Here is an 18,727-nt window from a genome sequence, read left to right as displayed (position 1 = left end):
ACTTCTTTATTTCTTCGACTTTCTTTAAAAGCTTCAAGAAAATCATCCATATTTTTAGTAGTGGATGCAACATTACCCTCAACAGTAGAAGCAACTTTGTTGTTCTTCTCAATTTCTTTGCTCTACTTTCTACCGACTGACCTCTCCAAAAAACCTCCTGTACTGCTAGGATAGTACTCTCGAACTGATGAAGGTGAAGGGTAGAGTAAGGCGTTGAAGGGGTTGGGGTTGAGGGTGAAGAATCGAAACCTTCAACATCTCCGGATCTTGCTTTCTTCTTTGGTCTTGGAGCAAGCGTTTCGTTGTGTAACTGAGTTCTTTGCCACTTTGGCGTATTTTTTACTAGATTATAACAATCTTGCCATATCCATGGTTTTCCAGTAGTAGCCGCATAAGTTGTTGCTGCGTCTGAAAGCTACGTTTATTAAAAAAAAAATCAATATCAAGTAGTATATAAAACGAAGTATAAACGAATCTTACAATGTCTTCACGCCCCCCACCCGGGAGAGGTTGTTCTTCAAGCTTTCTTAGTATAGCATGATATTTGTTGAAGAACGGTAAAATAATCGACCAACGTTGTGAGACTCCCTTCCACTTACGGTTGCGGTCAAAACCTTGAATTTGATTCATTCTAGCCATAATTCGTTCCCAATAAACTTGACCCGATTGATCATTCCCTACTATAGGATCTTCTCCAATCTCAATCCACGCTCTAGTAAGAGCAATATTTTCTTCATTTGTCCAACTTGGACCCCTTCCTTGTTTTGGTTGTGACATTGAGAGTGTTATGTGTGAAATAGTTAAGAGTGTTGTGTGTGAAATAGTTGAGAGTGTTGTGTGTGAAAATGAAGAAGGAGATGAGTGTAGATATAGGAGGTAGAAATCCGGCCGTTTTTTGCCCGTTGGAGCACGCGACAGTAGGAGTGGTGCGTGCCAGTAGTAGTGGCGTGCGACAGTGGTAATGGCGTGGCTTTGTTGTGGTCAAAGTCAAAAAGTGGCGCGACATTACTATTGTCGCTCCGCATCCGCATCCAAATTGCCAAATTTGCAACCACGAATGCGAACAAGCAGGTGATGCGAGCCACGAATGCGACCACCTAGAGTTGGAATTCCGGAAAATTCCGACGCATTTCTTCAAATTTGAAGAATGCGACCACGAATGCGTCCACCTCAAGATGCTCTTAGTCCCTTTTCTTTTGTTTTTAATGTATTTCACAAATAAGAATTGTCAGCAAAACGAAATGTTGCTGAAGATAGACGGACAATGACAATATTCCAAAGCGTTGGCAATGCCATTTTACTAGCGACGATATCTATCATGACCGAAATTTACAGCCTATTAACAGCGCTTAAATCGTCGTAGAAGAGATGGTTATAATTTTATAATATTTTGAAGTCCTATTTCTGACGAAAAGAACATCGCCAAAGTGGTAAGATTATCCTAAGATGAAAAATGTTTAGGGACAAAGAAAAGTGTCGCTAATTGTATTCATTGGCTACGTTTTTCTTGGCGTCGCAAATAGTTTTGTCTCTAAACAAGGCATTTGTTGTAGTGGGAACCATTCGGAACTGGCTTGATAGAATGTGAGTAACATTCCCTAAACACGATCACCATATATCCTTCATCAATGTAGCCATAACATTGCCTAAACGTGATCATCATATATCCTTCATCACCCTTACTACCAATACAGGCGATAGCATGTATGCAAGGGAAATCATCGATACATCAATAGTTAAAAGTACATGTTCTATTCATCAAATCAACTGAATGCACATATAGAACTAGGGGGTGCGTGTAGGGGCAGTCGCACCCCCTGAACTTTGAAAAGCTCCACTACCACGTAAGTCACTGTCGAGAAAAATATCCCAAGTCTAAATGAATAACGTCGCTATGAACTAGAAACTAATTTTCATTAGATCTAACCACCTTCAAAGTCCTTACATCTTCAACCTTGCTAGCCAATACTATCTTCATTTTTGGACATAAAATGGAATTCCATTTCATATACTCCTCCAATCTATTCCAACTCATTTCCATCTTCCATGATTCCAAAAAGCATAGGAGTAATAGGCAGGAAACACTCCTTAGTGATCCATGCATTAAGACATTCAGCTAGTGTCGATCACATCTCAATGTATATAGCATCGTGGAAGTATGCATTTGCCCAATTTTCCAATCTAATATCTATCACAAATATAGGAAAATAATTACCACAAAATCCAAAACAACAACAACAATAAATTCAAAATTTCAACAACATTATACCTTATTCAAAAGCGACTCAATCTCGAAGAAGTAAATCTTCGCACCAACATAAGCCGCCAATGTCAAACAATCTCTGGACACAACTACAATATGAACTCTACCAATTTGTACATAAACAACACTCATCTCGCTCCTCAATACAACAATCCTTTTTCCCTTTCGCCCTTTCGATAACTTTCTTAGTTCTTGCCACATAAAACCCTAGAAAATTGCAATTCAATTAATAAGATAAAACCCTAATTCACAATAAATAAAAATTGTGAAAACCCTACCAATTTGTTTCGATAACTTTCTTAGTTCTTGCCACATAACTTTCTGATACTGTTAATGGATGTGTTGGTGGGTTTTGAAGATCGAAAATGAAAGGTTGAGGTTTTAAAGGAATGGAATGACCAATTTTTTTGAAAAACAAGTCTTCTAATTCTTTGAAGTCTCCTTCTTTTACTTCTTCATCTAATTGGATGACACTCTTTTCTTCTTCTTATTTCGTTTCTGTCATTGGAATTGAAGTTTAATGTGTTCAATTTTGGGATTTTAATGAAATGAATAAGAAATACCGTAAAAGGGTATATATGGTATTTTGAAAAAACAAATAAAGTACGGTTGGTTTTTTCTTGTGACTTATTGAAAATGAAACTTTTATTTGACACTTTTAAAAATCGGGTGGGATTTAGACGTAATTTATAACGTCAATGGATTTTAGGTTAATAAAGACTGGAATCAGGGTTTTGAACCTAGTTTTATATAATAATAATAATAAAAATAATAAGAATAGATAAAACAAAAAATAGGATAAATATTAGTTAAGGATAGGAAACCCCGTAGGTAAAGAGTTACCTTCATCCCTGTTTTCAGGGGTTTTAAAACAAAAAGGAACAAACAGAGGAGTTCACACGGAGAGAGTTTTATTTTACACAGAGAAAAAAAATAAAGTTTTGCACATACAGGAGAAGGGAGGATTCTTCCTGGAAATCTACTGATAGATAGCTGATAGCAGAAGTGTTTCACAGGTGAGTAGATTTTTAAATGTTTCACTGAACTTCATTTAGGGTATCATTTTCTCTCAAAACAAATTGATTTTATATAACTACGCGTATACAAAAAAACTGATTTCATATAACTATAATTGTGTTAGGTAAGTGTTATTCATTATGTGCCGTTATAGATTATTCTATGTGCTCTATCAAGATTGTTCTCTTTACAGTTAAAGTTATGTGTTTGAATACCTTTATACTACCGGTGTAGATTGGCTGTAAGGGTTGTGGTATACTGTCGAATGAATATATGGGTTGTTGTGTTTTAAATCAAGTGTTTGGTCGTTTAAATTTTTTGGTTGTTGTTGTGAAGTGTTGGGCATGTTGAATTGGTGTTTGATTGGGTATTGCGAAGCTTTGAAAGGCAGTAATGGAGTCAAATCGCGATTTGTGAGGAGTGGGGAAATCGAGTTTTGGCTATACCATAATGTTGGGTTTTTGTTGGGGATTAAAACCGAGCGGTTTCGGTGGGGTTTGGTTGTTGGTTGAGTGTTGTCAAAGTAGCTAAGATGTCGTTAATGGCATCAAGATAGATTTCTGACGAGTGATAGAATTGGGTTTTAGTTGTGTCAAAAGATTTGGTTTTTTATTAGGATTAAAACCGATGGGTTTAGAGTGGAGGAGGGTTGGTGGTTGATGGTGGCTATTCGGTGGAGGTGGTGAGCTGTGAGGAAGAAGAAAAAGAAGGTAGCGATGTTGTTCCTGTTTTTATTGGGCTTGGGTCGAAATACTTGTGGGCTTGAGTGGTTTGTTTGAGATATTCCCATATGGGCTTAAGTTTTAGTTGGGCTTGGGAAAGGTTAAAGACTTTTGGGCCTTAGTTTTTGAGTTTTGGTTAGATGAGTTTAGGACTGGTTGACTGCTATTGACCAGTCAACATTTTGACCAGTTGACCAAGATTGACATTGACTAGTTGACCAAGTTTGACCTTTGATTTGGCTAAGAATAGGTCTATTAGGATAGGTCTAAGGTTATTAGCGTGCTCGGCTTTAGGCTAGGACTTTTTATATATACATGTGTACGTGTATTAACTATTATGTGAAATTTCATTGTTGTTTCGATCCCCACCTACGTGGCAAACGTCCATTACTAGGGGTCTCTATTTTTATTCATTTAATCGACAGGGATAAAGCCCAATTTGCAATACCATGGATCAATATACAGGCCCATTAACTCATGTTTCTAAGGCTGAACCTTAGCCACATGGCTTGCCACTAATGTACATTGATTTATGTCCAGATTCATTTCTTATCAAAGAGATAATTATCAGTTGAAAGTTATAGTCTATCACAATTGATTAAGTTACAAGATTACTTTAGCTACAAGGACTCTCTACTCTACCTATATAAATACCAAACTATTTTTCATTCAAAACTACGTTCTTGAGACTTAATCCCATTGATAATTTGGGTACGTAGGCAACCGCAAGGTACAGTCTCATCATTCCCCCGATCACCATCATTTTTCCAATTACTTTTCTACGTTCTTCGTCTCTTTTATCAACACTTGATGTTTTGATCATATCTGGTCGAAACATAATTGGCACTGTCTACGGTCCTTATACTACACCCTCGATCACGTTCTGCGAAAGTTATGACGCATACTCGAAGAGCTCAAGGTCCCGATGTGATTACCGACGATCATCACGAACATGATGGTCAAGGACAACTTGGCATACCGACAAAGATAATACCTTCTAATCTTGTCGTTCCACCAACGCGCCAAATTATTCAGCGTGAGGTTATTGCCTCTGACGATTCTCCAGTATCTGATGCAGTTAATGTAAGTCATATGTCTCGAGAAGCACTTCTTCAAAAGTTAAAAACTGTCCGCAAATAGAAAAATTACTACAAGCGTCATCTTAAAGGACTCGCTCCACTAGCAGATGATGTTGTATCATCACACCACTAACGTCACACCGCGCCGCGACATAAAAGTGTGTGGGATCGTTTAAGTGGTGAGGATGAGATTCGCGATATTCGCAATAGCTATCAACGAGTTAAGAGTAATGGGCGACGAATTCCCCGACCTCCGCCGAGAAATCTCCACCCACTTGGTCACGTTCTCGGTAGGCAAGGTACTGCTAATAATCGTCCGACTACACCCCACGGTCCTACAAATTATCGGCAAGTCCCGAGGAACTCGAGTGGCAAACAAAATAATGATCGCACTCATGATCAGAACCATCAGTATGGTGAAACACTTCAGCAACGCGGTTCTTATCATTCCGAACATTATCGTACTAAAAGCCCAAAGTACCATCCACAATCATCTCGACACGGAAACGATGAATCTTCGTTGTTTTCTTCTCGTTCTATTCGCTCCCATAGGCATAATCGTGACTATGATTGCAATCCAACAGATACGGATCTGATGACTCCTCAACGTGTCAGAGAAATGATTAAAAAAGCTCTTCTGGACAGGGATCCTTTTGAATCGACACTAGAAAATCTGGCAGTTGAAGATGGTATTTTGGACAAATTTTCTCTCGCCGTCTAAAGGGCTACTCATAACAAAGACTTCAAACAACTAGTGTTTGATCAATATGATGATGTCGAGGGTTGCCCTATGCTTCATGTGATTAATTTCACAAACAAACTAGTTTTATCAAGAGGTGATGATGCTTTAAAATGCAAACTTTTCCCTTCTACATTAAAAGGGGAAGCGTTGGTATGGTTTAGTGAATTACTTCCGCACTCTATTCGTCGGTTCAAGGACTTAACCGAAAAGTTTTCAAGACGTTTTCATCATAATCTAAAACGTCCAAATGGAGTCCGAGTTCTTTTCAACATCAAGCAACAATGTGAGGAAACTCTCCGTAATTTTATCGCTCGTTTCCGCCAAGCTGCAGCTGAGATTTCTGAACAATCCAATCTAATGGTGGTTTACGCTTTTAAAGAAGCTATCTTGTTTGATAAAGATGGGTTATACAACTCTCTTGTTCGGGATATTCCATCTTCCCGGCGTCGTTATACCGGCCGAAGTTCAACAATTTATCAATGTTGAAGGCGACACGGCCGCTTTCGAACTTTCGTGACAAAGATAATAAAGGAAAGGATTTCAATGATGATGAAATAAGCGCGAAGAATTCGACTTTTGATCAACAACAACCCGGTCGAAGCCTCCGTGATAAGAAAGAAGACTCCACGCGGCGGGCGGGGACGGGAAAGCCTTTTTCGATTTTGAATTAACTCCGCTTAATACCAAATATCGCGAGTTTTACGACAAAATCAAGGATAAGAGTCCGCTCACTCCGCCCGTTTTCCCTTGGCGACGACACTAAAACAACTCGTGATAAATCGTTATGGTGCAAATTTCATAAAGATTATGGTCATGAGACGGAGAATTGTCGGTCTTTGCGGGGAAGAATTGAAAAGCTTGTGCAGAATGGGAAACTTGATCAATATGTGCGAAGAAAGTAACAACTCAAGCTTTAACTATCGATCACAATGTCATTAAGGTTGGACATGCCATCATTGATTCATTGTCAATACTCACCGAAAAATGCTCGCCGTTCTAAAGTCAAATATCTGTCTAATTCTTACGAAGTTAACGGGATCAATTTCGTGGAAGGTTTTCGCGACGGAGACTCACCGAAGATGAACCATTATGTTTCAGCGACCAAGATCTAATGGGTGCATGTTCCTCATTATGATGTTGTCGTGATACTGCATGCGATATATCGGTTGTATAAAGCGCATAACGTATAATGATCGACACTGGTAGTTCAGCTAGCGTCATGTTTTCTGGGTGTTATTGCAGTATTCATTTTATTGATAACTTGGTCACCCCTGAAAATGCGCCTATCGTTGGTTTTGATGGTACCGCTATTCATTCCGTTAGAAAGGTGTCTCTCCCGGTCACTCTTATACAGAAGGAAGTCAATATTGATTTCCTATTGATGGACTGTAAATCCCCTTACAATGTCATCTTTGGTCGCGATTGGATTCATTATATGGAAGCTGTCGTCTCAACATATCATCAAGCCATCAAGTTCCCATTCAATAAAAGTCCGTAAAGGTCTTGTAACGATCAACTGGCATCTCTAATTTGCCACGACAATGTTCTCGATGATTATAAGAAGTCTGAAGTTGTTGGACGAACTACTCTAAGTTCCAACGCCGTCAAATAGCAATTACAGCATCCGGGACCTTCAGTTTACTCTGCCAATAGAAATGTTGAAAGACCCCCGACAGTCGATCCACTTTTAGAAGTTCAAATTGGCCAATTCCCTGAAGAGACTACTTTTATTTCAGCCGAACTTCCAGAAGCGGAGAGACAAGAGCTTATTTTGTTATTGCGGAAGAATAATCATGTTTTTGTTTGGCAAATAGAGCAAATGCCTGGTATAGATCCTTCGGTGGCTTGTCATAAACTCGACATTGATCCCAATGCAAAGCCAGTTCGACAAAATCCCCGAAGGATGGCCCCCGATAGAAAGATGAAAGTGAAAGACGAAATCGACCGTCTCTTGTCTGTTAACTTTATAAGGCCTGTGACTTATCCAACATGGATGTCAAATGTTGTCGTAGTGCCTAAAAAGAACGGCAAATTACGTGTTTGTATCGATTTCACAAATCTCAATAAGGCTTGTCCGGTTCATCCGTATCCATTGCCTCGTATATCTGAAATGGTCGATGCAACATCCGGTTTTGCCGTTTGTCTTTTTGGATGCTTATTCCCGGTTATCATCGATTCCGTTATTCATTGAGGACCAAGAGTTCACGGCATTCATTATAGACCAAGGCATTTCTCGTTACCGGTAATGCCTTTCGGTCTGAAAAGCGGAGCCAGCCATATCAAAAGCTAGTCAACACTATTTTTTTACGATCTACTTGAAAAAGATTCGAAGCATACATCGACGACATGGTTGTCAAATCTACAGAAGCACCTAATCATCTTACTGATTTGCAAGCTATTTTCGACAGACTCTCCAATGTCAACATGCGTTTGAATCCGGCTAAGTGTTCTTTTGGTTTATCATCTGGTAAATTCTTAAGATACATGATGACTAGACGCGGAATTGAAGCAAATCCGGATCAGATTCGAGCTATCCTTGAAATGTTTTCTCCGACGTCAAAGAAAGAAATTCAACGACTTACAAGACGCTTGGCTGCCCTAAATCTCTTTATCTCGGTATACGTCGATCGATGCGTTCTTTTCCAAACATTGAAAGACGCATCAATTTGGACGGAGGACTGTGAACTTGCATTTCGTCAATTGAAAGCATACTTAGTCCAACCTCCAGTTCTTGCCAGTCCAGTAATGGGGCAGCCTATAGGTCTGTATTTAGCCGCCACTGATCATGCCGTAAGTGCCGTCTTATTTGTCAACGGTGGCGATGGTCGTCCTATATTCTTTGTTAGCAAGACTCTTACAACTGCTGAAACAAGATATTCTCGAGTGGAGAAAATTGCATTGGCCTTGGTTCATGCTGCCCGACGTCTTAAGCCTTATTTCCACGGACGAGTCGTCAAAGTTTATACCGAATATCCACTGTGAAAGCTTTTTCGCAATGCTTTCGGGGAATCAAATTAAGCCTCACAGAATGGGAAAGTTACCTTAGCGCTTATAGCATTGTGTTTGAAACTCGCACAGCTGAGAAATGACAAGCTTTGGCTTTGCTAATGGCTGATTTTCCAATTAAGGATATTCTTATGTCTGACGCATTACTAGACGAAGAGAATGTCGTCGACAACACGCCATTACCTCTTAGGGACGATGATTTGCCAAACTTATCAGATGTATCTACTGATTGTTGGATTGTTTACACTGATAGTTCACATAATAAGTATGGCTCCGGTATTGGGTGTGTAATCTTGCAACCGAATGGAGACAAAATTGAGAAGTTAGTGCGTTTGGGTTTTGACGCTTCAAATAATGAGGCCGAGTATGAAGCTCTCATTTGCGGTTTGCGCACTGCTCTTCACTTGGGGGCGACTAAGCTACAATTATTCACAGATTCTAAGTTAATTAAGCTAGCCGGTTTGGTGGATCATTATGCATTTCGTGACGATAGCATGGCGGCTTATGTGGACTTAATTCATCGGATTGCTCGAAATTTTGATTCTATCAGTATTGTACAGCGTCCGCGTCATGACGTGCGACATGTGGATTCTCTCGCATATTTATCCTTGGCAGTTAAGTCAGATAAGCCTCACCAGATTACCATTGAATTTCAAAAGGAACCAAGTATCGATCTGTCCATTGAGGATATGTGCGATATGTACATCACTCAGAGTTGTTTTTTCATTCAGACATTTTCTGAGGAATCACGTCATGCCAATTTGATATCTCTCTGTCGATTTCGGAAGCCGCCAAAGCGTGATCTTGATAATCAAGCTATCATTGCAGAGAAAACGCTTGATCCACAACTTATGCTATCAGATTACCACAATGATCCTGTCAATGATATTGTCTCGATCCATACCGACGACGATCATGAAGTTGACAATGCTCCAAAGGTTCCTGATATAGAGCTAAGTTTTCCGCTTACACCTTGTGACGAAGATGATTGGCGTCTTCCTTATATCATATATTTACATGATCACATCTTGCCTCCCGATCATAAAGTGGGTGATCGTGTCAAACGCGATGCTTGGAAATATTGTCTCATATCGACTTCGAACGGTCTGTTGCAACTTTATCGCAAAGGCACAAGTCTTAACCCTATGCTTCGTTGTCTCAACAGAGTTGAAGGTTTGCTCGTCCTGGCGGAAATTCATTCAGGCCTATGTGGGAACCACTCACGGGCTTAAGTCTAAAGCTCATAGAGCAATGACACAAGGATCTTGGTGGCCGTACATGCAAAAGGATGCTAAGCGTTTATCCGAGAAGTGTGTTCCTTTGGAAATATGCTAATATAGGAAATCTTCCAAAGAACGGAACTTCATCCAATCTTGAGCCCTTGGTCGCGTTTGCAAAGTGGGGTCTTGACATCGTCGGTCCTCTTCGAAAGCTCTGGCGGTGTTTGTTTCTTTACTCGTCGAACCGATTATTTTACCAAGTAGGTGAAGCTATGCCCTTAGCCCGGATCCATGCTTCAAATGTTAAAAATTCTTATGGCGAAACATTGTTTGTCATTTCGGTATTCCAACATCATTGACTTCCGACAATGGCAAACAATTTGATCTTTGAAGAAATTCGACAATTTTGTTCGACTTGAAGATTAATCACAATTTTCGCACCATACCATCCTCAAGCTAATGGACAAGGCTGAAGCTACTAACAAATCCATTCTTGCAATGCTTCAGCGGCGACTTCAATAGGCCAAAGGAAATTGGGTTAAGGAACTTCCCGCGGTTATGTGGGCTTATCGAACCACACCTAAGCATTCATTTGGATTTTCTCCGTTTAATCTTGCTTACGATGCAGGCGGTCTTGCCTACAGAGGTGATGACACCAACCACACGAACTTCTAACGTGGAATTGGAGTCGAATGATCAAGCACTTGCTCAAGCCAAAGCCTTGATTGATGAGACAAGAGATGTTGGTCTTTAATAGTTAATTCGTTATCAAGCTGATATGAAACGAAAATATGATAAGAAAGTTCGACTTAAAGTGTTTGAAAAAGATGACTAGGTACTCTGTTGAAAGACGAGGTTGATAGATTCCGGTAAATTTAGAGAAAACTGGACAGGTCCATACATCATAGATCTCCCTGCCACCAAAGGATCTTATTTTCTCCAAGATTTAGATGGGAATGTTCTCGATAAGCCGTGGAATGTGTTTCATCTGCGCAAGTTCTATAAGTAGATTTTAGTTGTGTTTTTCCATTATCCTGGAGAAATAAAATAATACAATATTTAGTTTGTTTCCAGTTCAAGCATGTATTTTTCGTTGTTATCTTTGCATTTTTTAAGACTTCGGTAATCAATAAAGAAGCGGGGTCTTTCATTTCGGTTCAATTGTATGATTTTGGTTCTCCAAAGCGAACCTTATAATCACTACAAACAAAATCAAACGGGCGAAATTACCACGTTTAATTTCGATCAATCTAAGTTGAGCGCTTTTACTTTCGCTTAGTCGTTACTATCGCTGACCAAATTACAACAAAATCGGGCGAAATTACCATGTTTAATTTAGCCAATCTAAGTTGAACGTTTTTAGCTCGTAATTAGTCGATATTACTATCGCTACAACAAAATATGGCGAAGTTACCGCGTTTAATTTTTCGTCGATCTAAGTTGAGCGGCTTTTTTCGCAACAAATTTAGTCGTTACTATCACATTACTATCAAAACTAACAAAACTGGCGAAATTACCACGTTTAATTTCGTCAATCTAAGTTGAACGCTTTTACGCCGCTTAGTCGCATTACTATCACTACAACAAACTCTGGCGAAATTACCACGTTTAATTTCGACAGTCTAAGTTGAATGTTGTTATGCTCGCTTAGTCGTATTATCGCTACGACAAAATCTGACGAACTTACCACATTTCATTTCGTCAATCTAAATTGAGCGATTTTTTTCGCTTAGTCGGTTACTCGCGCACTATGTCAACATCGATGAAGTTACCCGTTTACAGGGTTTGTTCGGATTTCGGAGCATTTTTTTAAGCTCAATCTAATTTTGCAAGCTTAAAGTTAGTATTCATTAGCGTTTCATTCTATTTCGAGTCATCTATATAATTCAACAATATTGTCAATTTTCCACAGGTATGTTATCTGACATCACAATGATATTCAATTGCCAACACATACTTTATTTTATTAAAAAAGAATTTTTAGCTCTATGGTATTACAAACGCACAATCACATGATCATTGGTTTGGGCAAATCCAATGGTTCCTTACAAACTTTTCACATATACAAGTCATACAAATCTTTGTAATTCATCTTCTCACGTTCTAGTTCATCTCCCGTTTCTATTAAAGTCTCTGTTAATTGTCTTACGGATGATTCACAATGTGCCATTTGCACGTGATATTGGCCGAGCTGCTCGTTTAAATCTGTCATTCGCTTGTTATTTTTCTCTGCCTCTTTTTGCGCACGTTTAAGTTCCTGATCTTTGGTCGCTATGAGTGACTTTAATTCTATCACATCTGCTTTTAAGTGTTTGTGTTATTCCATTATCTCACAGGTTTTCCCAAAGTCTTCGTACGATCTCGCCGCTATAATCACTACAACCGAAAATCCGTTTCGGTTAAGTTTTTGTTTTCGTCTTCTAAATCTCTGTTGGATTCCACTTCCCTCGCAAGCGGTACAGAAATCTATCCTATCCGGTGTATACTTTTGGGAACCCTTTAAAAGTTCTGTTTGAATCCTTGAATTCAACTTCAAATTTTATGTATCCTTTCGTCAGTATGGCTTTCAGCCGTATCAACACGAAGATATCTTGAGCCCCAAACCTTCTGTTAAATTCATTTTGTAAATGGTGCGCTCTCGTAAAGATTAACCAGAACGATATTGGCAATTGTCTCGGTACAATTTGCCACCACTCCAATAATTGCGCAATTTCTTTACTCAACAAAATTGCACTCCTGCAATTTAATTGTGTATAAGCCATTACTACTTCATCTTCTTTGACTTTCATTTCAAATTCGTACACTTCATCTATCTCAAATTTCTCGAGTACTAGTATTTTTTGTATTTTCTTAAGCGACCATCGACGCGGTTTCAGGTAGTCGCTGTATCTGTCACCTTCTTTCAACCTCACGAAGTCTGCGATCGTCATCGAAGTTTTTTCTTTAAAAGTATTTTTTTCACTTGTATAATGCGGTTAGTTTCTACCTGCAAAAAAAAAAAAAAAAAAAAATAAAATAAAATAAAAAAAAAAAATAAAAAAAACTCATCGGATTGCTCAAAACCGGATTTATTAACTCCGATGAATTTTTTTTTTAAAGGCAAAACAAATCACGGTGCCCCTTTTCCTGGTATTTGCACCATATCTTGTTTGGTTGTATCATGTTTCTGTTTATTGGCGCCATCGGTATGGCCACCTCACCATCTTCTCCGGCCCGATCTTGGAGGGTCTACAAACAAACCAAAGTTAATATGTTTTGTCGCCACCCATGTTGACCTTACAAGCCAAGGTAAAGGTCGTTTTCTCTATGGGCAAAGACGGCGAGATTTCTTTTTCGCATGCTTTCTTTTGCTGATGGAAATGACCCACGAAAATTAGCACCGCCATGCATTTTTCCCCCCCGGGTTTTCTCGAAGTCGAGAGAAATCTCCCTCATACCACCCGAAGCTCCCCACCTAGGCGGGTTGAATCTTCAAGGGCCAAGGGGTGTTTGGTGATATCTCCTACTCCCGTAGGCTTGATGAGTGAGATGTTGGGGAGTACGCTTGCTGCACCCTCTACTGTTGATCATGCAGACAACGTAGCCAGGGAACGGATTGCTATGGTGATTGAAGGTCAAGCTAGGGTTTCTCCACTTTCAAGGGCAGGACATTCTAGAGCCCCAAGTGTGAGTCATCAAGAGCCTACAGTGTCAAAGCGAGATATATGAGAAGAGATGATGGTGAGAGAACGTACCTGATTGAGACGGAACACAGCATTCTAGAGCGGCAGTACTACGGAAGAGGACGAGCTTTGTGCGATGTCAAAAAAAATTCTGCTTACGTCTGTTTTGTTGGATGAGCGTAAAGTGTTTTTATGGATTGGGATGTGCGGCCCCAGCACTTATATAGGTTTACGAGCGGGTTTTCTAGTGCTGGTGGGATTCTTCTCCAACTCCAATTTCATCTCTACTCTCAATTCTTATCTCATCCGAAACATTTGAGTCCAATTAGTATTTAACTTCATTTTATTACTATTATTACTATACTACCCCTACGTTTAATTTCAAACGGTCTATTCCTAGTATCCCTATTCCACTGGCACGCGTCGTCGTAATCAACTTTCCTATTGTTACATGATGCCACTACAACAGAAAAGACATTTAAAATCACTCCATAAGTGATGTCAAAAATATACGACGTCACTTTTGCAAGTGATGTAACTGGTGGCGACGTGAAAAGTCAGGGTTTCCACATCACTTTTTAAACGATGTCCATAAGTGATGTTACTTCACATCACTTTTTAATTGATGTCCACAAGTGATGTTATAACTTTGCATCACTTTTTAATCGACGTCCACAAGTGATGTTATAACGTTACATCACTTTTTAATCGATGTCCACAAGTGATGTTATAACGTTTAACATCACTTTTTAAGTGAAATCAATAAGGCCGATTAACATCACTTAGGAAGTGACGTCTTATTCAGATTCTAAATTACTTGTAAAGTGATGTGAAATAACTCTATACATCACTTTAAAAGTGATGTCCCATTTATCAAAATAATTAAAAAAATAAAATAATAAAATAATAAAAATAAAATAAAATAAAATTGCCAATATCATCCCAATATAATACCATTTTCCTAGTCATTTATCATCAAATAAAGATTAAACGTATCTTAAAATCACATTCATCACACAAATATCATCTCCAATTACAAATATTACACTAAATACAAAAATTGTAACGAGCCAACATAAACCAACAAAATCTAATCTGCATGATGCGAGGCGAGCCAAAGAGAACACAATCACCCAACCAAGAACCTATCCACCTGACTTGATGCAATCAATTTAATCTAAGAACCTATCACAGCCTAACCAACCACTCTGTTTTTTTTACAAGATCGAAACATTGTACTAGAAAATCAATCAGACTTGTACTCATGCAAGAATAGTTTGACAATGTCGGATCTTCATGAGAAGCAAGATAGGCTATACAAGGAACAAAAACCAGATCAGTCGGATAATGTACTTGATAGCATAACAAGTTTTCCTGCATCCATCTTACACAAACAAAACCCTTGGAGAGTCACCAAGAGAAATATTCTTCAAAGCACGTCTGGAGATATTAGCATGGTCAAAGATGTAAGGCTCAATACTCCTATTATTTTCAACCTAGAACATGTGATGCGTTAAATGAAGCGAGGAAGACCAAATGAATAGAGAATAAGAACAATAAAAGCAAATACTATTTTGATTTAACATATATTTATATTTGAAGATGTCATACTGTGCTAAGAAATTCAGCTTTCATTTCCGAAGCAAGAAGTTTCCTGATGAAAGAGCTGACAGCATGAACAACATCGGGATTTGCAACCTCCATCATATCCATGATCTCCCCATCTCCAGGAAGAGTAAGCACCTTTGCGATGAATTCTAAAAATTATCAAGTAGTAGTTAGAACTAATGAGTAAATGATCCTGCATTGTAACTTATTCCGGCTTGTAAAGGCCCGACAAAGATGTACTTTGTTTTGATGAGAAATCAATATGGATCTACCTATTTTAGCGGTAACCTTCTATGCAAGAGAGGGTGAACCGATCTTTGTCGCGTCGAACAATCCCGCAGGTCCAAATTTTGGTTAAGTTTTCTTGAGAGGAGAGTGAAGAGCCAAAGGCGACAAAGAAGTAACCAAAGATGTAGAAAGTGCCTTAACGGTGAAAGTGACCGTTAGGACTCTAAATATACTAACACAACTTCACACAATAGGCTCTCAATGCCCCCATCAAGTAAAATGTATCATACCCGGTCCTCGCGGCGCCAAAGCGGAACACGGACACAAAAGCCAATCCAAGAAGGCATTGGAGAGATAGCACCCATGCCGTCGGAAAAGGGCTGTTTTCCATCTCCTAAAGCATAAAACACCATGACTAACAACTCTCGGGACGATGTAGAATGGGGAGCCAATATCATCTGTTTTATACACAAAAAGTTTCATGATGTAGAAATTTTTAGTGGATTTAGTTCATTCATCTGTTTGGCAAGAATCAACTTGAAACAATTCAGTTTATGAAGAATAAACTACCCAGAGAAACAGATATACGGTGCCTCAGTCATTGGTATGCAACTATACAACTGTTAGAATTCTAAGAGGAAGGCCCAAGTCCCCGAGGGAGATGTTCCACAATGCTAGTAAATATATATGGGTTTGACAAAAACTCTATTAAATCTCAAGTAATCGTTACAGCTCTGACTTTATCCAAGCTGGAGTCAGATAGAAGACTTTTGAGTCCATGTAAAAATTCTGGGTTCAAAACCAGTGATTTGTTTTCTTTGAAAAGTGACTAAGTTAAGCATAAGCTTTCGGCCAAGACTTGTCCGCCTCCCAACTATATAACACATATATACCCATCACAATGTGCTTTGTTTTAACATATTATGTATTTCCTGACAATATCAATAAAAGGGTAATAGACAAGACATACCGATTAAATTCATCTGAATCATGCGCAAGTAGAAAAAGCAGGTCACTTTGAGTGAGATCAGAATCAAGACAAATAGGTGCACTGTAGTCCCTTAAGATAGATGGAATTGGTCTCTCAAATATATTTGGAAATATGAACTCGTCTTCCTTCTACTTTGCATCATAAAGAAAAGTTTGATTAATGAAAAAAAATTAAAAACTCTTATTTGGTCTACGAAAATCAGCAGTGGGGACATGGGGCTAGGTTAAATAGAGGGAAGATCAAAGCTTTTGAGAAGGGCTTACCCTCCATCTAGATGTTCCTTGAAAATTTGGTCAAATGCCCGACAAAGTTCCAAGATAGTATATAAATGAGCCTGCAAGGTAAAGTTGTAGCAAATTTGGTTATGAACTTGAACTCTCATAGATATAAGATAGATTTTAGACAAACACTGTATACTAGCATATAAAATTGTCAGAGTAGCAAAATAACCATCCAAAACCTACAACCGACATGATGAAACAACATACAGACCATCCAAAATCACTACCATTGAGACTATTGTTTCAAGTTTCAACACTCAACATAAATAAAAACACTACCAAATACCCCAAATATACTAAATGTCAAGTACTAAAATGAGATAGGTGAAGACTTAATCAACTTCCTCCATCTTGCTTCCCTCGGCATCAACATCCCTCCAATGGTGGCATGTCGTGTCACTTCAAGATCGATCGTCCTCGTCAATGCTCGGACTCCAACTTTAGCATCCCTGTGAATCTGTTGCGAAAGTATTGGGCTCATCAAGACCGAACCCGAAGTGAGAAGAAGGCGGGTTTCAAACAAAGAATGTAACCAAATCTTTAAGCCGACTTGTCATTCTTATCAAGATCGACCCTCTTCCTCGGCTCTTCCATGATAGAATTTCAGGGGGTTGATCTCCATGGTCTTCTTGCTAGACATGTAGCCAGCCATGCTTGAATCCCTCGAGAGCACGAGCCTTCATGATCCTCTCCATGTTAGTCTGTCGACCCATACTCACCGATCACCAAACAGCGGGGAGAATCCACAAACACGTCGAGACAATCACCTTCTCGACCTTGTCACCTAGAACATCCTTGATCACCTTGCGAGACCCTCAAACTTTTCCTTTAGTTCCTCTTTCTTCTTTTTTTCGTCCTCACTCTCATCTAGCTTCAGACCTTCCTTTGTGGCAGAGACAAGCTTTTTGCCTTCAAATTCCTTTTAAGCCGCCCACAACATGCTCATCAATAGCATCAACCATGTACAAGACCTCAATACCCTTCTTCTTGAGCTTCTTAAGGAAAGGAGAGTTCTCCACGACCTTCTTGCTTTCACCCGGTGATGTAATAGATGTCATTACGGCCTTCCTTCATCCTAGTCATATAATCCTTCAAACTAGTCAACTCATCACCACTCTTGGTCGAGTGATGATACGAGCAATTCAAAGAAGCTTGGTTTACGTGCAGGAGTCCTCATGGATGCCAAGTTTCAGGTTCTTGGAGAAAGCCTCATAGAACTTGTTGTAAGCCTCATAGAACTCTCATAGATATAGCTAGATCTAAGAACTCAAAACTCTATTATCTGGATAACTAGATCGGTGAACACAAAAGTCACTACAAGACAAACATGAGATAACATTGTTCATACCCCTACGTCAAGAGCAATAGGCACGCCAAGGTGGTCCATCTCAGATTCAAGTTCATCAATGGTTTTGTTAATCAAGGATGTGATATTTGGTATCGTGCCTAATAACGCCTCCAAGTCTTTGCAAAACATAAAAGTACAAAAATGAGTTTCCATATTCATGATACCATCCAAGTGTATCATATCCTTTTAATGCTGAACCATATAATCGATAAAGGGAAACAAAACTTATTAGTATCTTACCTTTTGTGAAGTTTTTGCGAGATATTCGGACCCATTTTACTTACTAAGTGTTTGTTATCGGGACTACTTGCAAAGTATTAAGCTCCCTACGCCGTGCGCGACAATCATGTCCACATTTCTATTGATATCGGCCCGAGAGCGATTCACAACTCCTACCCAAGGATGTTGCGACCTATATGCTCTTCCTTCAAGAACCTTTTTGGTTTCACCAATAAAACAAACAAATACATATGTTTCGAGTCAATCCAACAAAGTAGAAGCACCCCAAGCAAGGTAATAGGAGAGGAGCAAAATAAGCTAAAACAAATATGAATACAAAC

The 18,727-nt window shown here is 39.1% G+C and overlaps 1 long non-coding RNA gene and 1 pseudogene across 1 annotated transcript; both read right to left on the bottom strand.

Annotated features, from left to right (window-relative positions):
• Positions 1 to 15,934: 15,934 nt before the first annotated feature.
• On the bottom strand, positions 15,935 to 17,016 carry LOC147498358 (uncharacterized). Its single transcript, XR_015194283.1, has 3 exons — positions 16,802 to 17,016; positions 16,518 to 16,666; positions 15,935 to 16,005 (listed from the first exon to the last, which is right to left on the bottom strand). It is a non-coding gene; the product is annotated as an uncharacterized LOC147498358 (long non-coding RNA).
• Positions 17,017 to 17,334: 318 nt separating this feature from the next.
• Positions 17,335 to 18,320, bottom strand: LOC147498357 (heat shock protein 90-2 pseudogene; annotated as a pseudogene).
• Between the last annotated feature and the right edge of the window lie 407 nt (positions 18,321 to 18,727).

This window comes from Coptis chinensis, chromosome 5 (genome assembly GCF_015680905.1).
Source record: "Coptis chinensis isolate HL-2020 chromosome 5, ASM1568090v1, whole genome shotgun sequence".
In the NCBI taxonomy this organism is placed as follows: domain Eukaryota; kingdom Viridiplantae; phylum Streptophyta; class Magnoliopsida; order Ranunculales; family Ranunculaceae; genus Coptis; species Coptis chinensis.
This window is presented reverse-complemented; position numbering and strand designations above follow the sequence as displayed.